The 27,186-nt window shown below is 49.6% G+C and overlaps 1 long non-coding RNA gene across 1 annotated transcript; it reads left to right on the top strand.

Annotated features, from left to right (window-relative positions):
• Window positions 1–171: 171 nt before the first annotated feature.
• LOC140427127 (uncharacterized) lies at window positions 172–23,900 on the top strand. Its single transcript, XR_011948398.1, has 2 exons — window positions 172–289; window positions 20,070–23,900. It is a non-coding gene; the product is annotated as an uncharacterized lncRNA (long non-coding RNA).
• The last annotated feature ends 3,286 nt before the right edge of the window (window positions 23,901–27,186 follow it).

The raw sequence follows: 27,186 nt of genomic DNA, 5'->3' as shown, positions 1-27,186 counted from the left end.
TGTCACGCCTTGGGTTGTTTACAGTTCCATCATTATAGTTTGGACATTGGTCAGTGGCGAGGTAAATTTTATTATCTTCGATGAAGCTGTTCTAAATGTTTGAACAATGGTTTGAGTTCATTGCTTTTCGTCTTTCTCCATTCAAAATTTGTTTCTGTTATCCGCCTCTTGACAGGACCCATCGATTAATGGAGTTTTCCACTGGTCTGGGAACGAGCGAATGTCCAAATATGAGATTGCTTGCACAATGGCGGACATCTTCAATCTGCCGAGCAACCATCTACGGCCAGTAAGTCCCAGTGGTTCCTGTCTGGTGCTTTTTCCTTCAGTGGTAATTCACTGCACAGCTCGATGCTTGAAACCTGTGCGCTGCTGCAGTCTGTGTGCTCGGGTGCAACTCGATCGGTTCACTGCCTGCTCACCCAGTGTGGTCCTGCTCCTTGCTGGTGAGGTCTGACCACTCACTCCCAACCCCCCACCTACCAGCAAGATCTCCGCTCAGATTGCTGACCACAGGTGAAATAACGACAGTGAAGCCTCCATGGTCCATGTCTTGCTGTGATGGGGGGCGAGGAGGCACCTGGCAGCGATTGCCATCCAGGCATTTCTATTGGGAGGGAAGTGTAGTATATTTCTATCTACCCTATCTATGCCCTCATACTTTTGTACACCTCGATCAGGTCCACCTCCACCTTCTCTGCTCTTAAGGAAAACTGCCCCAGCCTAACCAGTTTTCATGCTGAAACTCCCCAGCCCACGCAGCGTCCTTGTGGATCGCCTCTGCAGCCTTTCTGGTGCAATCACATCCTTTCTGTAGTGTGGTGACCAGAACTACACACACTACTCTACATTGCAACAGAGGAATTAGGAGCAGAAGTGGGCAATTCAGCCCTTTTGAGCCTGATCTGCCCATTCAATCAGATCATGGCTGATCTCTTCCTGGTCTCAAATCCACCTCCGTACCTGTTCCCTATATCCCTTTAACCTGTTTTTAAAATCAGAAATATATCTTTCTCTTTATTGAAACCATTTAATGACTCAGATTCCACCGCACTATGGGCAGCGAGTTCCACAAATTCACCACCCTCTGCGAGAAGTAGTTCCTCCTCATCTCAGTTCTATACCTATCGCCTCTCAACCTTTATCTGTGACCTCCTAGATTGCGCGACAAGGGGGGGAAACAGTTGATCTATGTTTACTTTATCAATCCCTTTTAGTATTTTATGTACCTCGATCAGATCCCACCTCATCCTTCTAAACTCCAGCGAGTATAAAGCCCGAACTGTTTAATCTCTCCTCGTACGTCAACCCTTTCACTCCCAGACTCAATCTGGTGAACCGGCTCTGAAGAGCCTCCAATGTCACCACATCCTTCCTCAAATAATGAGACCAAAACTGGACACACTACTCCAGATGTGGTCTCATCAACACGCTATACAATTCCAACAACACTTCCCTACTTTTATACTCCAGTCCTTTTGCAATAAATGCTAACATTCCATTTGTCTTTTTAATGACATGCTGTACCTGCAAACCGACTTTCTGCGATTCATGAACAAAGACGCCCAGATCCCTCTATCAGACGCATTTTGAATCTGCTTTCCATTTCGATAATGTGACTTTCTATTTTTTTGGCCAAAATGGATAACCTTATAATTACCTACATTAAACTCCAAATTTTTGCCCAATCTCCTAGCCTATCTATATCTAGCGGTAAAGTCTTTATCTCTAGCTGTGACCTTAACGCATGTTTTACACAACTTCATTATTGCGTATCTAGCACTGTGGACATTGCCTTGGCAAACCCCTGCCAGAACCCTCCAAGCTTCGGGCTTGCCCAAAACATATGGGCATGGTTTGCTGGGCTTCCCACACACCTAGCACATCTGTCTTCTGCCCCCAAAAAACTTGCTCATCCTCGCCGCTGTCATGTGGGCCCGGTGGGCCACCTTAAACTGGATTAAACTGAGCTTCGCACATAATGAGAAGGAATTGACCCCGACTTAGGGCTTCCCCCCACAGACCCGGCTCTAACTCTCCTCCTAATTCTTCCTCCCATTTGCCCTTGAGCTCCTCCACCGGGGTTTCCTCCGCTTCCAGCAGCTCCTGGTAGATGTCCGACACCTTCCCCTCCCCTACCCAGGTACCGGAAACTACTTAATCCTGTATCCCCCGTGGCGGGCAGCAGCGGGAAGGCCACCACCTGTTTTCTCAGGAAGGCCCGCACTTGCAAATATCTAAAGCCGTTCCCTGGCGGCAGTTTAAATTTGTCCTCCAGCGCCTGCAGGCTGGGAAAGCTCCCATCTCTAAACAGGTCACCCATCCTTCTAATGCCCGCCTTCTGCCAGCTCTGGAACCTGCCATCCATCCTGCCCGGTAGAAACCTGTGGTTATTACCTATTGGGGTCCAGACCGACGCACCTTCCACCCTCTTGTGTCTCCTCCACTGCCCCCAGATCTTCAGTGCCGCCACCACCACCGGACTTGTGGAGTAACGGGCTGGCGAGAACGGCAGAGGTGCCGTTACCAGCGCTCCCAAACTGGTGCCTTTACATGATGCCGCCTCCAACCACTCCCATGCCTCCCCCTCCCCCAATAGCCACTTCCTAATCATGGCTATGTTGGCCGCCCAGTAGTAGTTGCAAATGTTCGGCAACGTCAGCCCCCCCCCATTCCAGCAGCACACTCTTCACTCGCGGGGTCTTATTTGCCCACACAAATCCCGAGATGATCTTATTCACCAACTTGAAAAAGGCCTTCGGGATGAAGATGGGAAGGCACTGAAATACAAATAGAGATCTGGGGAGGACCGGCATTTTCACGGTCTGTACCCGCCCCGCCAGTGACAGTGGGAGCATGTCCCATCTTTTAAAGTCCCCTTCCATTTGTTCCACCAGCCGGGTCAAATTAAGCTTACGCAACAAATCCCACTTCCGAACCACCTGTATTCCCAGGAAGCGAAAAGCTCTTCTCTACCCTCCCTAGCGGCAGCTCACTCAGTTAAACAACTCGCTCTTCCCCGCGTTCAGTTTATACCCCGAAAAACTGCCAAATTCCCTCAAGATCCACATGACCCCCCCCATCCCCTCCAGTGGGTCCTAAATATACAGGAGGAGATCATCCGCGTAGAGCGAGACCCGGGACCAGCCCCTGCCAGTTCCATGAAGCTCTCACCGTCATGGCCAGCGGCTCAATGGCTAGAGTAAATAGTAACGAGGAGAGGGGACACCCTTGCCTCGTCCCCCGGTGCAATTTAAAATACCCCGACCTAAGCCCGTTCGTACGCATGTTTGCCACAGGTGCCTGGTACAGCAATCGCACCTACCGAATAAAGTCCTCACCAAACCCAAACCTACCTCCACCGGTACTCCCACTCCACCCGATCGAAAGCTTTCTCTGCATCCATCGCTGCCACAACCTTTGCTTCCCCTCTTTCCGAGGGCATCGTAACAATATTTAACAGCCTCCGTACATTGGCATTAAGTTGCCTGCCCTTGACTTCTGGTTTTCGGCAGCTCCCGCTATAACAGACTTTTGGGCTCTCCGGAGGAGCCCCAACGGAAATTTTCTTTGATTAAATCCCGTGTGGGAATCCCTTCCGTCGTATGGAGGGGATTAGCGGTGGAGCGGCGGAAAAAGAGGCTTTGGAGCAGCGGCAGAAACGTGGGGGAAAAATCAAGATGGCGGAGGTCGGAGATCGAGCAGCATGGGGGCCGGACCAGCAGGAGTTCCTCGGGCGCTGCGTGGAGGAGCTTAAAAAGGAGGTGCGGCTGCCAATGCTGTTCGCGATCGAGGGGCTGAAGGAGACCCAGAAGGCCCAGGCGGTAGAGCTCCGAGAGGTGAAGGACAAAACTAACGAGGACGAGATCTTGGGCCTGGCGGTGAAGATGGAGGAGAGCACGAGGCACTGCACAAGAGGTGGGCCGAGAGACTCGAGGTCCTGGAGAACAGGTTGAGGAGGAAGAATCTCCGGATTCTGGGTTTCCCCGAAGGAGTGGAGGGGGCTGATGCCGGGGCGTATGTGAGCACGATGCTCCATTCGCTGATGGGTGCGGAGGCCTCTCCGAGCCCCCTGGAGGTAGAAGGGGCTCACCGGGTCCTGGCAAGGAGACCCAAGGCTGGCGAGCCGCCAAGGGTGATAGTGGTGTGGTTCCATCGCTTCGTGGACAGAGAGAGTGTCCTGAGATGGGCCAAGGAGGAGCGGAGCAGCAGATGGGAGAATGCGGTGATCCGAGTCTACCAGGACTGGAGCGCGGAGGTGGCAAAGAGGAGAGCTGGCTTCAACCGGGCCAAGGCGGTGCTGCATTTTAAAAAAAGGGTGAGATTCGGAATGCTGCAGCCAGCGCGACTGTGGGTCACTTACCAGGAGCGACACCACTATTTCGAAACGCCAGAAGAGGCTTGGACCTTTATCCAAACGGAAAAATTGGACTCGAACTGAGGGACTGTGGACTATGGGGAGATGTTGACTGTATACAGGGTTGTAAATATGGGTAAAGAACGTTTCACGGGTGAGACGATGGATGGGGATGGGGGAAGAGTTCTTGATGGGGGGGACAGTGAGGAATGTGGGCGTCGGTGCTGGAGGGAGGTGAGACTCGGGGATGGGGGAATTGGGATAAGGCCACAACAGCAGCTGCGCGACAGGGGGCGGGGCTGGCTCAGGAAAGCGCGGGCTTTTTCCCGCGTTAGGGAGGGGGGGGGATGGAGGAGCGTAAGGAGGAGGAGGGATTTCCACACCGGGGGGGGGTCAACGGGAAGGCAGGGGAAGCCGGGGTCAGCAGGAGTCAGCTGACTTACGGAAGTATTATGGGGGGAGCAAAAGAGCTAGATTCGGATCTAGCGGGGAGGGGGGCAGGGGAGGGGAGGGGGGGGGGGAACAATAGGGTTGCTGCTGCATTGGCCGAGGGGGAACTGAAAATGGAAGAGGTGGTCGGGGCGGAGGTTCCCCATCTGGGGGGGGCGGGAGATGTGGGCACGGGACTGGCCTAAGATAGGAGATGGCTAGTCGGCAGGGTGGAATGTGAGAGGCTTAAATGGGCCGGTTAAGAGGGCCCGAGTGTTCGCGCACTTAAAGGGACTGAAAGCAGACGCGGCCATGCTTCAGGAGACACATCTGAAGGTGGCAGATCAGGTCAGGTTAAGGAAGGGATGGGTAGGACAGGTGTTCCATTCGCGGCTGGATGCGAAGAATAGAGGCGTGGCAATACTGGTGGGGAAGCGGGTGTCGTTTGAGGTCAAGAACATAGTAGCGGACAATGGAGGCCGATATGTGATGGTGAGCGGTAGGTTGCAGGGGACGGGGGGTGGTATTGGTAAATGTATACGGCCCGAATTGGGACGATGCTGGATTCATGAAACGGATGTTGGGGCGTATTCTGGACTTGGAGGTAGGAAGCTTGATAATGGGTGGGGATTTCAACACTGTGTTGGACCCAGCATTGGATCGCTCCAGATCTAGGACCGGAAAGAGGCCGGCTGCGGCCAAGGTGCTCGGGGTTTATGGATCAGATGGGGGGAGTAGATCCGTGGAGATTTGCCAGGCCTTTGGCCAGAGAATTTTCATTTTTCTCCCATGTACACATGGCCTACTCCCGGATAGATTCTTTTGTTCTGGGCAGGGCATTGATCCCGAAAGTGGAGGGAACGGAGTATTCGGACATAGCCATTTCGGACCACGTCCCGCACTGGGTGGAACTGGATTTGGGGAGGAGAGGGACCAACGCCCGCTGTGGCGGTTGGATGTGGGACTGCTGGCAGACGAGGAAGGGTGCGGGGGTGCATCGAAAGGTACCTGGAGGCCAACGACAATGGGGAGGTGCAGGTGGGAGTAGTATGGGAGCCGCTGAAGGCGGTGGTCAGAAGAGAGTTAATCTCCATCAGGGCTCATAGGGAGAAGAGAGAGGGCAGGGAAAGGGAGAGGTTAGTGGGGGAGATCTTAAGAGTGGACAGGAGATATGCAGAGGCCCCTGATGAGGGACTACTCTGGGAGAGACTAGGTCTCCAGACGGAGTTCGACCTGTTGACCACAGGGAAGGCAGAGGCACAGTGGAGGAAGGCACAGGGGGCGATGTATGAGTATGGGGAGAAGGCGAGCCGGATGCTGGCACATCAGCTCCGTAAGAAGATGGCAGCGAGGGAAATGGGTGGAGTCAAGGCTGGAAAGGGAACTACGGTGCGGAGTGCGGTGAAAGTAAATGAGGCATTCAAGGCCTTCTACGAGGAGCTGTATAGGTCCCAGCCCCCAGGGGGAAAAGAGGGGATGCGGCGATTCTTGGACCAGCTGAGGTTCCCGAGGGTGGAGGAGCAGGAGGTGGCTGGTTTGGGGGCGCCAATTGGGGTGGAAGAGCTGGTTAAAGGACTGGGGAGCATGCAGGCAGGGTAGGCCCTGGGATCGAATGGGTTCCCGGTGGAGTTCTATAGGAAGTATGTAGACCTGTTAGCCCCGTTGCTGGTAAGGACCTTCAATGAGGCAAGGGAGGGGGGGACCCTGCCCCCGACAATGTCGGAGGCGACGATCTCTTTGATCCTGAAGCGGGATAAGGACCCACTGCAATGCGGGTCGTATAGGCCGATCTCGCTCCTCAATGTGGATGCTAAGTTGCTGGCAAAAATGTTGGCTACGAGGATTGAGGACTGTGTCCCGGGAGTGATTCACGAGGACCAGACAGGATTTTTAAAGGGCAGGCAGTTAAATACCGATGTGCGGCGGCTCCTAAACGTGATAATGATGCCATCGGTGGAGGGAGAAGCGGAGATAGTGGCAGCTATGGACGCGGAGAAGGCCTTTGACTGAGTAGAGTGGGAGTATCTCTGGGCAGTGTTGTGGAGGTTTGGGTTTGGGGAGGGGTTTATCAGTTGGGTTAACCTCCTGTATAGAGCCCCGGTGGCGAGTGTGGTTACGAATCAGCGGAGGTTGGAGTATTTCCGGCTGTATCGAGGGACGAGGCAGGGGTGCCCCATGTCCCCCCCCCCTGTTTGCATTAGCAATTGAACCTTTGGCCATGGCATTAAGGGAGTCTGGGAAATGGAGGGGGGTGGTCCGAGGGGGAGAGGAGCATCGAGTGTCGCTGTATGCAGACGACCTGTTGCTGTATGTGGCGGACCCAGTGGAGTGGATGGTGGAGGTCATGCAGATCCTAAGGGAGTTTGGGGACTTCTCGGGCTACAAGCTCAATGTAGGGAAGAGTGAGCTCTTTGTGGTGCATTCGGGGGAGCAGGGAAGAGGGATAGATGACCTACCGTTGAGGAGGGTGGAAAGGAGCTTTCGATACTTGGGGATCCAGGGAGCTAGGAGCTGGGGGACCCTGCACAAACTTAATTTGGCGCGGCTGGTGGAGCAGATGGAGGAGGACTTTAAACGGTGGGACATGTTGCCACTCTAGCTAGCGGGCAGGGTACAGTCGATTAACATGGTGGTCCTCCCGAGATTTCCTTTTGTATTCCAATGCCTTCCAATTGTGATCACCAAGGTCTTTTTTAAGAGGGTAGGCAGGAGCATTATGGGTTTTGTGTGGGCAAGTAAGACCCCGAGGGTAAGGAGGGGGTTCCTGGAGCGTAGTAGAGATAGAGGAGGGCTGGCGTTGCCGAATCTGGGTGGCTACTACTGGGCAGCCAATGTGGCGATGATCCGTAAGTGGGTGATGGAGGGAGAGGGGGTGGCATGGAAGAGGTTGGAGATGGCGGCCTGCAAAGGAACGAGCCTGGGGGCGCTGGTGACGGCACCACTGCCGCTCTCGCCGACAAGGTACACCACGAGTCCGGTGGTGGCGGCAACGCTAAAGATCTGGGGGCAGTGGAGACGACACAGGGGTGCGATGGGAGCCTCGGTGTGGTCTCCGATCAGAGATAACCATCGGTTTGTCCCAGGAAGGATGGACGGGGGGTTTCAGAGCTGGCATCGGGCAGGGATTAGAAGAATGGGGGACCTGTTCATCGATGGGACGTTTGAGAGCTTAGGGGTGCTGGAGGAGAAGTTTGGACTACCCCTGGGAAATGCTTTCAGGTACATGCAAGTAAGGGCGTTTGTGAGGCGGCAGGTGAGGGAATTCCCGCTGCTCCCGGCACGGGATTCAATTCAGGGTGATTTTGGGCGTATGGGTCGGAGAGGGCAAGGTGTCGGCGATATACCAGGAGATGAAAGAAGAGGGGGAGGCTTTGGTAGAGGAGCTGAAGGGTAAATGGGAAGAGGAGCTGGGGGCGGAGATTGAGGAGGGTCTGTGGGCTGAAGCCCTAAGTAGGGTTAATTCCTCTTCCTCGTGTGCCAGGCTTAGCCTGATACAATTTAAGGTGGTTCACAGAGCGCATATGACGGGGACGAGGCTGAACAGGTTCTTTGGGGTGGAGGACAGATGTGGGAGGTGCTCAGGAAGCCCGGCGAACCATGCCCATATGATTTGGTCGTGCCCGGCACTGGATGGGTTCTGGAGGGGAGTTGCAAGAACTATATCCAAGGTGGTGAAAGTCCAGGTCAAGCCAAGTTGGGGGTTAGCATTATTTGGAGTAGCGGAGGAGCCGGGAGTGCAGGAGGTGAAAGAGTCCTGCATTCTGGCCTTTGCGTCCCTGGTAGCCCGGCGGAGGATCTTGTTAGTGTGGAAAGATGCGAAGCCCCCCAGTGTGGATGCCTGGATAAATGACATGGCAGGGTTTATCAAGTTGGAGAGGATGAAATTTGCCTTGAGAAGGTCTGCGCAGGGGTTCTACAGGCGGTGACAACCGTTCCTAGACTATCTTGCGGAGCGTTAGATGGAGTTCGGTCAGCAGCAGCAGCAACCCAGGGGGGGGGATATCTTTCTTGTGGTGGTGGGGGGGGGGGGGGGGGGGGGGGGGAAAGGGAGGGACGGGGAAGAGTTTTTTTTCTGGGGGGTATCTGAGCAAGAAAATACATAAATGATCCGGAAAACTGATATGTACGGGAGGAATCCAATGTACAAAGTTCTGTAACATATTGAATTGCCATGTTTATGTCTTGCTATGCGAACTTTCTTTTTGTTACCGGGGGGGGGGGGTTGTTTGTATGGTTGAAAATTTTGTTTAAAAATTTCTTAATAAACATATTTAACAAAACAAAAAAAAAAGAAAGTTGCCTGCCCTTAACAAATCCAGTCTGGTCTTCCCCTATCACCCCCGGGACACAATCCTCTATCCTTGTGGCCAAGATCTTAGCCAATAGCTTGGCATCCACATTTAGAAGCGAGATTGGCCTGTAAGACCCACACTGTTCAAGGTCCTTCTCCCGTTTCAGAATGAGTGTCAGAATATATGTTGTGTTGCCCTATTATGTATTTTCTTTTATTTCCTTTTTCATGTATTTAATGATCGGTTGAGCTGCTCGCAGAAAAATACTTTTCACTGTACCTTGGTACACGTGACAATAAACAAATCCAATCCAATGAGTGAGATTGAGGACTGCGACATTGTAGGGGGGAGAATTCCCTTCCGTCTCGCCTCATTAAAGGTCCTCATCAGCAGTGGGCTTAATGTCTCTGAAAGTTTCTTTAAAAATTCCACCGGATAGCCATCCGGCCCCGGAGCCTTGCCTGACTGCATGCCCTCCAGCCCCTTAATGATTTAGTGAATCTCAATCGAGGCTCCCAGCCCCTCCACCAGGCCCTCCTCCACCCTCTGGAACCTCAACTGGTCCAGAAATTGCCGCCTCCCTTCCGCTCCCACCGGGGGTTCCGACTCAAATAATTTGCTGTAGAATTTCTTAAAAACTTCACTCACCTCCTCTGGGTCCAAGACCAAGTTACCCTCCTTATTCTTTACCCCACCAATCTCCCTGGCTGCCTCTCTCTTCCTAAGCTGGTGCGCCAGTATCCGGCTCGCCTTCTCCCCATACTCATAGACTGCCCCCTTAGCCTTCCTCAGCTGTTCTACAGCTTTCCCTGTGGTCAACAATTCAGACTCCGTCTGTAGCTTATGCCGCTCCCTCAGGAGCCCCGCGTCTGGGCCCTCCTCATAACTCCTATCCACCCGAAGTATCTCCTCCACAAATCTCTCCCTCTCCGCCTTTTCCCTCTTTTCTCTATGAGACCGGATCGATATTAGTTCCCCTCTAACAACTGCCTTCAGGGCTTCCCAGACCATCGCTGCTGATACCTCTCCCGTGTCGTTTGTTTCCAGGTAGTTCTGGATACTCTCATTTACCCACCCGTAAACCATCTCATCCGCTAGCAACCCCACATCCAGTCTCCACAGCGGCGCTGCCCTCTCTCCTCCCTAAGGCGCAAATCCACCCAGTGCGGGGCATGGTCCGAGACTGTAATTGCCGAGTATCCCGTCCCCGCCACCTTCGGGATCAACGCCCTGCCCAGAACAAAAAAGTCAATACGGGAATAAACTTTGTGGACGTGGGAGAAAAAGGAAAACTCCTTTACCCTCGGCCGTGTAAACCTCCAGGGGTCTACGCCCCCCCCACCTGCTCCATAAAGCCCTTCAATTCCTTTGCCGCCCCTCCATGATCAAGTTGTGTGACTCGAGGTCTGGGATTTTGCCTAACACGCGCCTCATAAAATCCACGTTGTTCCCAGTTCGGGGCGTAGACGGTCACGAGCACCACTCGGACACCCTCCAGCTTCCCACTCACCATTATATACCTACCCTCTTTATCAGCCACATTTCTCCCACCTCATTCCACTCGCTTACTGATCAAAATTGTTACCCCCCTGGTCTTCGAGTCCAGCCCTGAGTGGAACACCTGACTAACCCAACCCTACCTTAATCTCATCTGGTCTGTGACCTTTGGATGTGTCTCCTGAAGCATTGCCACATCTGCCTTTAGTCTCGTTAAATGCGCGTGCTGGAGCTGGTTTAGCACACTGGGCCCGCGCCCCCAGCTTCACCGAGCCCCCCTTACGCAGCAGTCGCCCCTGACCTCCCATTTATTCCCTGAGAATAATTTCTCCCTTGCCAGCACAGCAGCCAACCCCCCCCCACCGCCCCACCATAGCACCAGAAGCCTAATCTCCCAAGTCAGACACCAACTCAACACTAGCTCACCCCCCCCCCCCCCCCCCCCCCAACGCTTCCGAGAGTCAGTTGACCCATGCTGACCCCGATAACCCCCGCCCCTGGCGCCGATCAGACGATCACCTTATTGTTCGGACCCCTCTCCCCACATAGACAAAAAACCTATTTACAGGATCCCATTCCCCAGTAAGTAAACAACAGCTCTCAAGAAGACATTAACATAACCATAAAGCAGAACAGACTCATTCACTTAAAACAAAACCCAGTCTCCCGAAGGATAATGCTAAATCAAGCGCCCTCCAACCATCCCTCCAGCCCATTCTCTCGCCCAAGACTAAATACAATCTTGTTTGGAACCAAACATAATTGCAAACCACCGCCACATCCCATCTTCGAAGCTTAAGTGTCTTTTAACTGTGTCATGCGCTACCACAGCCTCGCTGGGTATAACACCCCAAACTTCACCCCCTTCTTAAAGAGGGTCGCCTTTGCCCGGTTGAACCCCGCACTTCTCGGCCAGCTCCGCTCCCAGGTCCTGATAGATGTGCACCTCATTGTTCTCCCACTTGCTGCTCTGTTCCTTCTTGGCCCACCGCAAGACGCGCTCCTTATCTGGAAAACCGTGAAAACAAACCACCACGGCCCTCGGCGGGTCATTCGCTTTGGGCTTCCTTGCGAGGGCTCTGTGTGCTCCGTCCAGCTCCAGGGGTCGAGGGAAAGCCCCCGCTCCCATCCACGACTTCAGCATACCCAACAAATATGCTCCCGCATCTGGTCCCTCAATGCCTTCAGGAAGGCTAACGATTCTTAAATTCTGCCTCCTGGTCCTGCTCTCCAGCTTCTCCTGCATCTTCTTGTGGTGGTCCTCTAGCACCTCCACCTTGTGCTCCAGTACAGTTTTCTCGTCCTCTTGGTTGGAGAGTTTTAACTCTATCTCCTGTCCGCCTGAGTCACAACCATTTGGTCAATCAACGCTTTCATCGGGTCAAGCGTATCCCTTTTTAGCTCGGCAAAGCAACTCTTTAAAAAAAAAACTCCTTCTGCCTGTGAGCCGCCGCTCCCTGGTCCTTGCCGTCTGCCATGCTTCACCGCACTGCCAGCTCCACTTGCTTCCCTCTATCGGGACTAATTTGTTTCACACGGCCACTTCTGGTCCAGCTATCCATACATTGGGGGGGGAAATCCTCCTTACTATTGCTCACTCCACCGATTTATTTCATAAAGTCCACAAAAATCCGGAAAAAATTTCCCCTTCTCTGACCATCTGTGAAGTCTTCAAAGTGCCAGTGTTACAAGGGGTGTACCCCTGTATTTCTGGCAGGAGTGAAGTAACCTCGACACCTTCATCTATTACGTGAGATTCGGAGAGAAATGCTATATTGCCACCAGAGGCTCTTATTTATATTGAATCAAATTAGTATTTTTAACATCCAGAAAGTTTCTAAATTGTGTGTGTTGGCGGGGTGGTGATGCAACTGGAACAGTGATCCAGTGAATGGGAGATCAGTTCCCGCCGCCATCTTAGGTCATGGTTCAAAGCCCCTACTGAACGGCAGGTTTGAGCAGCAGTTGCTGCTATCATCGCACAGATGTTTGGAAAGGGGTCAAACAGAGATTTCAATTGGATGCTCGGCTTGTTCCCACCTCAATGGAGTCAATGGATGGGAGGCAGGTTCGTGTGATGGACTGGGCGGTGTTCACGACTCTCTGAAGTTTCATGGCAACTGCTCGGCCCAGGGCCGCAAGAAACTTCAGAGAGTCGTGAACACCGCCCAGTCCATCACACGAACCTGCCTCCCATCCATTGACTCCATCTACACCTCCCGCTGCCTGGGGAAAGCGGGCAGCATAATCAAAGATCCCTCCCACCCGGCTTACTCACTCTTCCAACTTCTTCCATCGGGCAGGAGATACAGAAGTCTGAGAACACGCACGAACAGACTCAAAAACAGCTTCTTCCCCACTGTCACCAGACTCCTAAATGACACTCTTATGGACTGATTTCATGAACACTACACCCTGTATGCTTCATCCGATGCCAGTGCTCTTGTAGTTACATTGTATATGTTGTGTTGCCCTATTATGTATTTTCTTTTATTCCCTTTTCTTCTCATGTACTTACTAATCTGTTGAGCTGCTCGCAGAAAAATACTTTTCACTGTACCTCTGTACACGTGACAATAAACAAATCCAATCCAATCCAACCTTCATGTCGTGGTGGATTTTTTCAATATGATCTTTAAACAGAAAACCTACTTGTTGAAGGACCTGTTCATTGCTGCTGCCAGGTTGTGTACGTGCTGCACCATTTATTTTATAATTTACCTCGTCTGCCATGTCAAGTTACCATATCATTTTGGCGACGAGGATGAAATCCTGAGCTTCAGCCTGTTTGACGAGGTTTCGGTGCTTGGCTAGTTTGAACTAGTTTGCCACGCACACGGCGGTTCAGCGAAGTGAAGTGGGCTCCACCCCACGGCTCCGAGAGTACGCTGAAGAAAAACAGGTCGGCTATCTTCGGGACTATCAGTGAGTTTGTGGAGGGACACGTGGACTAGACTGAATCTATGGAAAACTTGGGTCACCTTTCTTGGCGAATCGACTGGAGTTGCAGATGAGGCTAAACCATGCTTAATTCTCCTGAGCGTGTGTGGGGAAAAGACTCGCATATAATCACGTGTAGAAAATAGGAGCAAGAGGAGGCTGTTCGGCACTTCAAGCCTGCTCTGCTACTCCGCACGATCATGGCTGGTCATCCAACTCAATAGCCCGTTCGCGCCTTCTCCCCCACATCCTTTGATCGCCTTCACCCCAAGTAACTGCTTCTTTGAAACAGTATTTTGGTCTCGACTGCTTTCTGTGGTAGCGACTTTCACAGGCTGACCACTCTCTGGGTGCAGATATTTCTCTTCATCTCAGCCCTAAATGGTCTACCCCACCATATCCTCAGACTGTGTCCCCTGGTTCTGCGACATCCCCACCCCGGCAATCCGGAACATCGTTCTTACAAGCTAATGGGAAATTCAGCATCACCATGTAGTAGAGTCTGCAAATAACCCGCCTACCCAACCCTTCAAACTACTTGTCCCACATGTAGCAGAGTCTGCGGATTGGGCATTGAACTTATCAGTCACCTCAGAATGAAAGCAAATCACCCTCGATCCCGAGGGCTGCCAATGAAGAATTGAATGGTAGGACAAGCTCCAGGAGCCTAGTGGTATACTCGTTTTTTTCTTTCTTCTGTCTCAATGCAGTCCAAATGCCGCAAACCCCCCTCTGATGGACTTCAAATCGAACAGCAGACTGAAAACATGCCCCATACTTCTTAGGCCTTCCTCTCCGTTCTGTCTCCAGCCTCCTCCAATGTCATTGTTTTGGAACAAATACAGGTGACATCACCAGTCTTCCAATCCCCACAGATTTACGTGTTGTTAATCAGTGTGCGTTTTTCACCGTGCTAGACAGGTGAAGTCTGCAGGATGTTGAATGCTGGGGGATGAACTCCGTGATCGCCACATCTTTTAATCATCAGCTAGCCTGAAAGGTGCCTTAAAGGTGCGGATGTTCCCGGATTTGAATCTCCTGCCATGGGGCACACAGCAATGACCTGTTGTTGGGTTAAACACAAACAGCCATCATCTCGTGTTGTGTTGGGATGTGTTGCTAAATGTTGCACCATCTGGTTAGGAGTCTGTCAACAGGAAGTACTGAGGTCATCCCTAATCTGAACATGATTAAAAGATGCACGGTTATCGTTCTAGGAATCGCTATGTTGCAAATTCTGATCCTTTGAAAGCCATCAAAACTTGTGTTTTTCCACACTGTCGCCATGTTGGGTGAAAGGTCAGGTGCAACAGACACTGTTCAGTGGCTGAGAATTCCCCAAGTATTTGCGCAGGCCCGAAATAATTTATAAATGTGTAAAAATTGTCGTGGGAGTTTAAGATTAGAGGCATTTGTTGATGTTAGACAATGGATTTCGTTGGCTCCACATTCACGGTAGAAAATGGTTGTTTAACGTCAACACTCTTGCACAGTCTGACATCCTGCTGCCTCCCTCCCTTACCCACTTCCTACAGTCCCACAGCAGAGAAGTCCCTTTGAACCATCCTGCCCATGTCAGTTTACTGGAAGCTGTCCAGTTTGTCCCATTCCCCTGCTTGCCCCGCTTTGTTTTCCCCTTTTGAGTGTTTATCTAAGTCCCTCGGGGAGGTTATTATTGAACCAGCTTCCACCACCCTCCCAGGGAACAACAATGTGCTGTGCTTAAAAATAAAAATAAAATCATCCACTAGCTCCTGAAACCTTGCCACTGGAAGCAGATTTGTCCTTATTTACTCCATCATAACTGCTCATAATCTCAAACACCTCTGTTAAATAACCATGATCATTTACAGCACAGAAGATGGCCATTCATCCCATTGAGTCCATGCTGGCTGCACGCACAGTTCTCACTCCGGTCCCTGTGACCCTGCGAGTGACGTTCACTTTCCTTTTGAAATGATTGTTTCTGCAGCCGCCACCCTCCTTTTGGCAGAGTTTGAAAAGCAAAAGTTCTTCCTGACCTATTACACCTCTTACCCAAAATCTTAAATTTCTGTCCCCTAGTCCTTGTACAGATGGGAAGAGATTTTCCTTGTTTACATTATCTAAGCCTGTCATGAGCCCTGGCACATTCATTAAATCTTCCTTCAATCATACAATTTACAGTGCCAAAGGAGACCACCTGCCCATCGAATCTGCACCGACCCTTGGAAAGAGAACCCTACGCCTCCACCCCATCCCGTAACCGAGCAACACCACCTAACCTTTTTGGACACTAAGGGCAATTTATCAAGGCCAATCCATCTAACCCGCACATCTTTGGACTGTGGGAGGAAACCGGAGCACCCGGAGGAAACCCACGCAGACATTGGGAGAACGTGCAGACTCCGCACAGACGGTGACCCAAGCCGGGAATCAAACCTGGGACCCTGGAGCAGTGCAACAACTGTGCTAACCGCTGTGCTACCGTGCTGCCCTTAATGTCCTTTGCTCCAAGGCGAACAACCCCCAGTTTCTCCTTCAAGTTTGTTACGATCGGCAGATTTTGAAATCATACGCTACATTCCAAGATCCAAGTCATTTGTATATAGCAGATGAAGCATCGATCCCAGCCCTGCTGTCTATCACTGCCAACCAAAAAACAATATCTACCAAGACCCGCTGCTTCTGTCCTTAAACCAATTTATTTTTCCAATTATGAAAATGCAAAAAAGGAGCAGCAGTTTGGCCCTTTGATCCTGCATACTGGCCTTGCTAATCAGTAAGCCTCAATTTTGGTAAACAGCCTTTTACATGGTAACATGTCACTCGCTTTCTTAAAATCCATATAAATAACATCCATCTCATTTCCTTCATCAATCTTCTGTAATTTGAACAGAAAATACAATTAGATTAGTCGAGCTTGCTCTGCCTTTACAAATCTGTACCAGCTCTCCTTAATTGATTTAAACTTCTCCAAGAGCCTGTCGATTTATTTATTTTTCCTCCCAGATTAAGGGTACCAAAACTGTACCCACACTGTTGTTAGGATAACGGGCCTGTAAGGACTGTTTCTTGAAAAAGGGTGTCACATTTGGGATTTTCCAATCCTCTTTTCCCCCTTTTCCCACTCCCACTTTATTTGGCAATCTGGATGCAAGCCTTAAGCATAGCCAAACTTTTTTCTCCTCCTCCTTCAGTTTTCACACTATCAATTGGCTCCAACTATCTCCATTTCTACAGATATTCTGTCACCTTCCTCTTTCTCCGTAAACATCAATACAAATAACTCATTAAGTATTCAAGCCTTGCCCTGTGGCTTCAACCGTATAATACCCTCTCTGCCCTGAATAGGATCCACTCCACCTCTTCGTACATGCTTCCTTCTCCTGTTTGCCACTCTCATTTCCCTCTTCGTCACCTCTCAACCTGATTTTCACTTGAAGAGCTCAACTAAATGTCCCCCTTTTGGTTTCTTTTTGTAATCGCTATCTCCCTCATCATCTCCGGAGCCTCCGTTTGTCGGAATGTGCCTAGCCTGTGCTGAATCTTCTTTACCGACCACCCATTGTTTCATTATGGTTTTTGTCAGTCGCTGTTCCATGTTATCCTGCCTCAATCCCTCCTAATTATATGCCGCCTTGCAGTCTGGGCTCTATATAGATTGTTCCTTGTTTTTCTCCGTTACGAATCAAAGCCTTATGAATCAAGGGTTAGGGTAGGAAAGCGGAGTGTAATGCGACATGAATCCCCCTTCATCCAGACGCACGGAACAGCCATGGGGACCAAATTCGCACCCCAGTACGCCAACATCTTCATGCACAAGTTTGAACAGGACCTACTCGCTGCACAGGACCTTCAACCGACGCTATACACCAGATACATCGATGACATTTTTTTCCTTTGGACCCACGGCGAAGAATCACTGAAACGACTACACGATGACATTAATAAGTTCCATCCAACCATCAGACTCACCATGGACTACTCTCCAAAATCAGTTGCATTCTTGGACACAGTCGTCTCCATCAAGGACGGTCACCTCAGCACTTCGCTTTACCGCAAACCCACGGATAACCTCACGATGCTCCACTTCTCCAGCTTCCACCCTAAACACATTAAAGAAGCCATAACCTATGGACAAGCCCTCCGTATACACAGGGTCTGCTCAGACGAGGAGGAGCGGAACAGACTTCTACAGACGTTGAAAGATGCCCTCGTACGAACGGGATATGGCACTCAACTCATCGATCGACAGTTCCAATGCGCCACAGCGAAAAACCGCACCGACCTCCTTAGAAGACAAACATGGGACACAACCTTCGTCGTCCAGTACTTCCCCGGAGCGGAGAAACTACGACATCTTCTTCACAGCCTTCAACACATCATCGATGAAGATGAACATCTTGCCATGTCATATGTCCCCCCCCACTACTTGCCTTCAAACAACCGTGCAACCTCAAACAAACCATTGTTTGCAGCAAACTACCCAGTCTTCAGAACAGTAACCACGACACCACACAGCCCTGCCATGGCAATCTCTGCAAGACGTGCCAGATCGACATGGATACCACTATTACACGTGAGAACACCACCCACCAGGTACGCGGTACATATTCGTGCGACTCGGCCAACGTTGTCTACCTCTTACGCTGCAGGAAAGGATGTCCCGAAGCGTGGTACATTGGCGAGACCATGCAGACGCTGCGACAACAAATGAACGGACATCGCGCGACAATCACCAGGCAGGAATGTTCCCTTCCAGTCGGGGAACACTTCAGCAATCAAGGGCATTCAGCCTCTGATCTCCGGGTCAGCATTCTCCAAGGCGGCCTTCAGGACACGCGACAACGCAGAATCGCTGAGCAGAAACTTATAGCCAAGTTCCGCACACATGAGTGCGGCCTCAACCGGGACCTGGGATTCATGTCGCATTACATTCATCCCCCACCATCTGGCCTGCGAAATCCTACCAACTGCCCTGGCTTGACACAATTCACACCTCTTTAACCTGTGGTTACCCCATCTCTGGATCTGTAAAGATTTAATCACCTGCTAATGCTCGCATTCCAAGCATTGTTTGGCATCTTTGAATTTGTCTATATATGTGTTTCTGGAGCATACCTCTTCATTCACCTGAGGAAGGAGCAGCGCTCCGAAAGCTAGTGACATCGAAACAAACCTGTTGGACTTTAACCTAGTGTTGAAAGACTTCGTACTGTGCTCACCCCAGTCCAACGCCGGCATCTCCACATCATGTTTCCCTTCTTAAATAGTGGGGTGATATTTACCACCTTCCAATCATCAGGAACCATTCCCTAATCTATAGCATTTTGGAAGATGGTCACCAATTCACCCACTATGTCTAAAGCAACCTCTTTAAGCACCCTGGGACACAGGCCAATAACGTCCGGGTTCCCCAGCATTGCATTTAGGGGGTAGTCCTATGATGTGCTGGGGAATCCCCCTCGTAAGTTCCCACGGAAGAGTTTACCTGGCAATTGCCCAGAAGCTCTAACTTCCTCTGGTCAATTGCGCTGGGCTGGGAACCGTCTGAGAAGTGATTTGTATCGCAAACTTCAGATGGTTCTGCCTGTTTTTCCCTGATAGTTACTCTGAAAATGTCCGAAGGAAAAAAAAATCACTTCTAACTCCAGCGTAACTATTTAAAAAAAACCTCAGACACAGACTCGCACGGGAACACCGCATGGAAAATCGGCCTACCACACCACATCGGACCCAACCTGTGTTCTATTCTGGAAAACCATTATTGCTCAATGTAGTCGTGTTGAGAAAACAGTGTACAAGTAGGCCATTCAGCCCCTCGGGCCTGTTATGTAAGGAAAAAGAGAAGGCCATTCAGCCCCTTACAACTGCTCCGTCATTTAATTTTAAAAACATTAATTTAGAGTACCCAATTCATTTTTTCCAATTAAGGGGCAATTTAGCATAGCCAATCCACCTAACCAGCACATCTTTTGGTTTGTGGGGGTGAAACCCACACAGACACGGGGAGAATGTGCAAACTCCACACGGACAGTGTCCCAGAGCCGGGATCGAACCTGGGACCTCGGCGCCGTGAGGCAGCAACGCTAACCACTGTGCCACCGTGCTGCCCTTGGCTCTGTCATTTAATAAGATGGATGATCTCCATCACTCCAGTCACCCACCTTTCTTCCTTTATGCTTAACATTCTTGCCTAACAGAAAAATCTATCCATATCCATTCGGGAATTTTCAATGAGCATGTAGCCTCAACAGGGTTTGTGGGGGGGGGGAAAGAGAGAAAAATGCAGGTTTCTGCTAGCCTTAATGTGAAGACTTGCTTTCTGATGTCGCCCAATGGTTCCCCCCACCCCCATCACCTTCCTTGACCAAGTGCTGATCTAATATCCTTCCTAGTATCTTCTCTGGCTTGCTGACAGTTTTTATCTGATTTAAGCTGCTATCTGATTTAAGATACTTGAGGAATTTTACTAGGCTTCGGGGTGCTCTATCAATGCCAGTTATAGTTGCAAAGCTACTTTGTGCAGTTTTTGAGTGGGATGGTCACTTCTCATTCTCTGCCCTCTCCAGGTTACGGATTCTCCTGCTGTCGGTACTCTTCGGCCCCGGGATGTCCAGCTGGATTGCTCGCGTCTGGAGAGGATGGGGATTGGGCAGCGGACCCTGTTCCGAATAGGAATACGACGCTGCCTTTGGCCTTACCTCCTGGACAAGCAATGGCGACAGACAGTGTTTCACTGAGACTGTTATAGGGTGAAAGAGGTTGGGGTGGGGGAGGGGAAATTTGATGGAAAAAGCACAAGTATCAACTTTTCAGACAACCCTCTGCTCGGCCCCAGAGAATATTTTTTGTGAGATTATATCTGTCTAATTTCTCAGCTGTTCAGCACCTTGCACATCACTGGTTTACTCACTCAACTTGTCCGTCTGCGGGTAAACTTTACAATAATACATGAACGTTTTAAATTTTCCTTTCTGCTTTGCTTTGTAATTTGTGTTTGCATTTTTAACTTGTTTGGACACACTCCAACAGGTGAGGGAACCAGACGATTAGATGTTGTGTTCAGCCTGGTGAAAGGGTGTGTTGGAATTCACCAATCCCACATTTTTCCCAAACCAACTTAATACTGTGCCGCCAGTAAATAATAAAAGTGCATTCAGCTGAGGTTGTTGGTGTTCTGTAGGGTGGAAGAGTGGTGGAAGTGAATTCATTGCCAGCACCCTGTGACTCTCTCTCTCTCTCTCTCTCTCTCTCTCCCTCTCCCTCTCTCCCTCTCGTGCATGCTCTCTGTCTTTCTCTATTGCGCTTGCTCTTTCTCTGTCACCCGCTCCCCCTCCCTCTGTCGCCCGCTCCCACTCTCTCTGTCGCCCGCTCCCCCTCTGTCGCGCGCTCCCCCACTCTCTGCTTAAGCCCACGCATCCACTCCATCACCCAGCAACCCCACCTAACCTTTGGATACTAAGGAGCAATTTAGCATGGCCAATCCACCTAACCTGTACATCTTTGGGCTGTAGGAGGAAACGGGAGCAGCCCGAGGAACCCACACAGACACTGGGAGAAAGTGCAAACTCCGCACAGACAGTCACTCGAGGCCAGAATTGAACCTGGGCAGCTGGATCTGTGACGCAGCAGTGCCAACCACCGTGCCACCCTCTCTGTTGCGCACTCTCTGCTTCGTGCCCCTTCCCTTTTGCGCGCCCTCTCTGTTGCTCTCTCTGCGCTCTCCGACGCGCACTGGCTCACTCTCTGCCGCTCTCTCTTGGCCGTGTGCTTTCTCTCCAGTGCATGGGTCCCTTCCACTCGCCGCCATCTCATTTCGACAGATACAATGCACCAAAATGCAGAAACAGTGGTATTCTGTTTATCCCTACTGTCTCTTGCTGTAGAACAGCACCCTGGACTCTACCAGCCTAACAGAATCTTTCTTTTTTGAGTGTTGACAGATGGGTCGACAGTGGAAGGGCTTCACACCCGAGTTCAATCCTTTTTCCACGTGTGTGCCTGCACCAGGAGTTACTGGATAGCGAAACGGAACCATCCCTGATTTTGAACTTCCTCTTCCCTTTAATTCCCTCACTTAATCACGAGTAATGAAGCCCATTCTGACTCCCATCCTGATGCCACCCAAGCTGGCCTTGTGGTTCTAGTAATGTATGAACCCCACCAGGGCAAGTTGAGAAACCACTTTCACTAAATCTGATGGTTTGTTGACTGGCACCAGGTGAAGTGATCATAAAACTGTTGGATTATCATTAAAAATCCAACCTGTTTACAATGTGACTCCGTCCCCACATTGCGTATTTTGAGTCTTAATGCCTGTGGGGAACATGAGGAAATAAATCAGTGTTAACTTGGGAGGGGGGCGGGGGGGCGTTTTGAGACTAGTTTGGTAAAAAGAGAAGACATTTGAGTTTTTTCGAGTTGGAAATTTGACCCATTAGGTTTGCACTGTTCCAATTATTTGTACATGTTTTGAAACAAATTCAAAGTTACTGGACTAAAACAAGAATCGCTGGTGAGGAAACCGTTCTGAAAGTTTTGGATGTGATTTTTATTCAAGGTAGAGTGTGTTTGTTTGTTTTCCATTTGTGAACCATGTTTTCAGCTGCTAAGATTTCAGATCCTTGCAGATTTTTCCAGTTGGTCAATAATTGCAAACAGCAGAATCTCCAACAGTGTGGTCTGGTTTCTAATCTCAGCTTTGTGACTTTAAGAGCATCAACCTGCCTTTTGCTTTCTAAATGATTGCTCCATTCAGACCTCGTTTTCCCCGGATATAAAGGTTCCACTTGGCAGACCATGTAAGATACGACGCCGTCTAGAAGTTCAGGATGGTCCACAGTTTTGCCCATTAGAGAACAATCACAAGAGAAAGACTGCAGTGTCCGTATGAGAACGTGTAGAAACTGAACAGGAATGAGTTCTGCATTGAATACTTGTGAACACCTGAATTGGCCAGTTCCACTCCACACCCATCCGTTGCTGGGAAGTTAGTGTTCCCACTGTGATGTGCTGACTGACCTCTTCCTTTCTTTGCTGCTAATAATCCCAGTAAGAAGTCTTACAACACCAGGTTAAAGTCCAACAGGTTTGTTTCAAATCACTAGCTAGTGATTTGGAACAAACCTGTTGGACTTTAACCTGGTGTTGTAAGACTTCTTACTGTGCTCACCCCAGTCCAACTCCGGCATCTCCCACATCATGGCTAATAATCCCAGCTCAGCTCACAATATTCATCTTGCTCGGAGCAATTGATGTAGGGAGTGGAGAACATATCCTGAAAAGATGCATTGTGTGACATTCACCCGAGAGTGGGTCAGTGTAGTAGAGGGTGCTTTGCCCCAGATCTAACCTGTGCTGCACCACATCTGCCCTGGGAGTGTTTGGGGCTGTGTAGAGGGAGTTTGACTGTTGATTGCAATTCAAAGACATTCCTTGCCAATTAACATGGCTGTTTGTGATTGACTGGTTGAAAGCTGCCTGTCTCTCAACGACAAACAAGTCTATACTGCCAGCTTCCTTTTTTCTTGAATTCTTAAAAGATATTTTGATTTTGAGACAATACTGTCCCTTTGAAGATCATTGTGATATGGGATTGTTGTCTCACAGAAACATTCCTGAGGCACTGTGTAAATCACCTGCAGGTGAAGCTGGGCAAAGGGCTATAAACCTACCTAAAAGGCCCCTTTCTGGGTGTCAGCGAATTAACTGTTGCGCCTCGATGTGCATCAAAGATGTGAAGGATGTAGTTCCCAGCACTCAATCCTTTAAACATGGGCCAAGCTCTGAGGAATCCTGTTTCTAAGCTTCACTGTGCGGCTGTTTCAATTCCTGGCCCAGCCGGTCCCATAGGTGTCAACTCTCACTGAAAATCAGTTCTACAAGTTCAGCCACGTTGCTGATATGTCGGTCAAATGCCTGTTCCTTGCCTATGTTCGCAGGCTACTCCACCGCTGAGGCATCATATCTTTTCACTTGCCCAAAGTCCTCCCACTCGTGTGCACGTTCATGCACAGTAGAAAAGGCTGAAACCAGAACCTTGTGGCACATACACCATTCCTCAGTGAGATAACTGTACTCAATTCCATAGCAATTGTCTGCAGCAGACCTGTGCAGCAGAGGACAGTTTGATGTGACTCCGCTCTCGTGCGTGTATCTCTATAACTTTTAACAGTGAAAATGTGAGTTTGTGCAAATGGTGAAACTGCTCAAAAGTTCCTGGTAGTTGTAATCAATACATATCTGTGAAAACTGGAGTCTCTCTCTCTTTGTATCTGCCAGCTGTTTGTGAACAAATAACTGCAACCTCGTAAATGTACAACTCCAAGAAATAATGCTTTTCACATTCTGTCCTGTAGAGACATCTATAGAGAATTTATTAATAAAACTTCCACCAAGCAGTCTTGTTTGTTTCTTTCAAAGTGGACAATGTGTAACATTTTGGTAATAACCATCTAGTTTTACTTTAACAAATATGTTACTAAGTAGTTGGAAAGGTATAAGCAAAGGTATAAGCAAAGATGCGATTGCCCGGAGCCTTGGTGCAACTACCTTGAGCAACGTGTACAGCTTTGGCCTCCTTATATAACAAAGAATATACTTTACATAGAGGGATTGCAGCAAAGGTTCACCAGTCTAACCCCTGGGATGTTTTGAGGGTGGCACAGCGGTTAGCACTGCTGCCTTACAGTGCCAGGGACCAGGTACAATACTGACCTCGGGTGGCTTTGTGGAGTTTGCACTTTCTCCTCATGTTTGCGTGAGTTTCCTCCCACAGTCCAAAGGTGTGCAGGCCAGATGGATTGGCCATGCTAAATAGCCCCTTAGTATCCAAAGGTTAGGTGGGGGTTACAGGGATGGGGCGGGCGATTTGGCCTAGGTAGGGTGCTCTTTCGGAGGGTCAGTGCAGACTCGATGGACCGAATGGCCTCTGCACTGTCGGGATTCTATAAAATTGCCGAAACAGCCTGTATTTTAGAGTTTCGAAGAATGGGGGGGATGATCTTATTGAAACTTACAAAATTCTTCCAGAGTGTGACAGGGTGAATGTAGGTAGGATGTTTCCCCTGGCTAGTGATTCAAGAATCAGGAGACACAGTCTCAGGATAAGAGGCAGGCCATTTAAGACTGAGATGTGGAAGAATCTTCATTCAGAAGGTGGTGATTTTTTGGGGGGAATTCTCTAGCCCAGAGGACTCTGGAAGCTCAGTCATTGAACATGTTCCATACAGAAATAGATTGGTTTCTTGAAACTAATGACATCAAGGGATATGAGGAGAGCGCAGGAAAGTGGCATTGTGGGAGATGACATTGTGGATGTGATCTAATTGAATGATTTAAGTTGGTGACGAGTGGTGTGCCTCAGTGGTCTCTGCTGGGACCACAACTTTTCACAGTATGGTTTCCTCCGGGTGCTCCGGTTTCTTCCCACAAATCTCAAAAGATGTACTATTACGTAATTTGGACATTCTGAATTCTCCCTCTGTGTACCCGAACAGGTGCCGGAATTTGATTACTAGTGGCTTTTCACAGTAACATAATTGCAGTGTTAATGAAAGCCTACTTGTGACAATAAAGATTATTATTAATCATCTGGAAGAAGGAACTGAAGGCACTGTTGCTAAGTTTGCAGATGATACAAAAATCTGTAGAGGGACAGGTACTATTGAGGAAGCAGGGGGGCTGCAGAAGGACTTGGACAGGCTAAGAGAATGGACAAAGAAGTGGCAGATGGAATACAATGTGGAAAAGTGAGGTCATGCACGGAAGGAGGAATGGGGGCATAGACTATTTTCAAAATGTGGAAATGCTTAGGGAATCAGAAGTACAAACGGACTTGGGAGTCCTTGTTCAAGATTCTCTTAAGGTTAACGTGCAGGTTCAGTCGGCAGTTAGGAAGGCAAATGCAATGTTGGCATTCGTGTCGAGAGGGCCAGAATACAAGACCAGGGATGTACTTCTGAGGCTGTATAAGGCTCTGGTCAGACCCCATTTGGAATATTGTGAGCAGTTTTGGGCCCCGTATCTAAGGAAGGACGTGCTGGCCTTGGAACGGGTCCAGAGGAGGTTCACAAGAATGATCCCTGGAATGAAGAGCTTGTCATATGAGGAACGGTTGAGGAATCTGGGTCTGGAGTTGTTGGCGGTTAGAAGGATGAGGGGGGATCTTATTGAAAATTACAGGATACTGCGAGGCTTGTATAGAGTGGGTGTGGAGAGAATGTTTCCACTTATGAGAAAAACCAGAACCAGAGGACACAATCTCAGACTAAAGGGACGATCCTTCAACACAGATGAGGAGGAATTTCTTCAGCCAGAGGGTGTTGAATCTGTGGAACTCTTTGCCACATAAGGCTGTGGAAGCCAAATCATTGTGTATCTAAGACCGAGATAGATAGATTTGTGATCAATAAAGGGATCAGGGGTTATGGGAAGAAGGCAGGAGAATGGGGATGAGGAAAATATCAGCCATGATTGAATGGCAGAGCAGACTCGAGTGGCCTAATTTTGCTCCTATGTCTTATGGTTTTATGGCTCAATGGGGAGAATGGTCCTCTCTTCCTTTGGAGGAGCACATTTGCAGAAACGTTAGGGAAGTGCAAAAACAATAGAGTTTGGAGAAGGTTAATTATTCTAATGTAGACTGGGATAGTAATGCTGGGAAGGGAAGAGTTTCTGAAGTGTGCTCAGTAGAATTTTCTTGTTTCAAGCCCAACGAGGAATTGATGGATCTGTTTCTGTGGAATGGACTGGGCCAAGTGTCAGAATGAGAACCTTGAGAGGACAATGATCAAAGTATCAGGGACTAGTGATGAGAGGTGCATTTGTTTTAATGCAAGAAGTGTAGTAGGTAAGGCAGATGAACTTAGGGCTTGGATTAGTACCTGAGAGTGTGATGTTATTATTACTGATCCTTGTTTGAGGGAAGGGCATGATTGGCAACTAAATATCCCAGGATTTGATGCTTCAGGCGGGGTAGAGAGGGATGTAAAAGGGGTGGAGGAGTTGCATTACTGGTCAGGGAGGATATCACAGCTGTGCTGAAGGAGGGCACTATGGAGGACTCGAGCAATGAGGCGATATGGGCAGAGCTCAGAAATAGGAAGGGTGTGGTAACAATGTTGGGGCTGTACTACAGACCCCCCAACAGCGAGCGTGAGACAGAGGTACAAGTATGTAAACAGATTATGGAAAGATGTAGGAGCAACAGGGTGGTGGTGTTAGGAGATTTTAATTTTCCCAACATTGACTGGGATACTCTTAATGTCAGAGGTCCAGATGGAGCAGAATTTGTAAGGAGCATCCAGGAGGGTTTTCTAGAGCAGTATGTAAATAGTCCAACTCGAGAAGGGGCCATACTGGACCTGGTGGGGAATGAGCCCGGCCAGGTGGTTGAAGTTTCAATCAGGGATTATTTTGGGAATAGTGATCACAATTACGTAAGTTTTAGAATACTCATGGACAAAGGTGAGAGTGGTCCTAAAGGAAAAGTGTTAAATTGGGGGAAGGCCAACTGTACCAAAATTCGGCAGGAGCTGGGGAATGTGGATTGGGAGCAGCTGTTTGAAGGTAAATCCACATTTGATGTGTGGGAGGCTTTTAAAGAGTAGTTGATTAGAGTGCAGGACAGACATGTCCCTGTGAAAATGAGGGATAGAAATGGCAAGATTAGGGAACAATGGATGA

The sequence above is a fragment of the Scyliorhinus torazame genome, chromosome 7 (genome assembly GCF_047496885.1).
Source record: "Scyliorhinus torazame isolate Kashiwa2021f chromosome 7, sScyTor2.1, whole genome shotgun sequence".
Classification (NCBI taxonomy): domain Eukaryota; kingdom Metazoa; phylum Chordata; class Chondrichthyes; order Carcharhiniformes; family Scyliorhinidae; genus Scyliorhinus; species Scyliorhinus torazame.
This window is presented reverse-complemented; position numbering and strand designations above follow the sequence as displayed.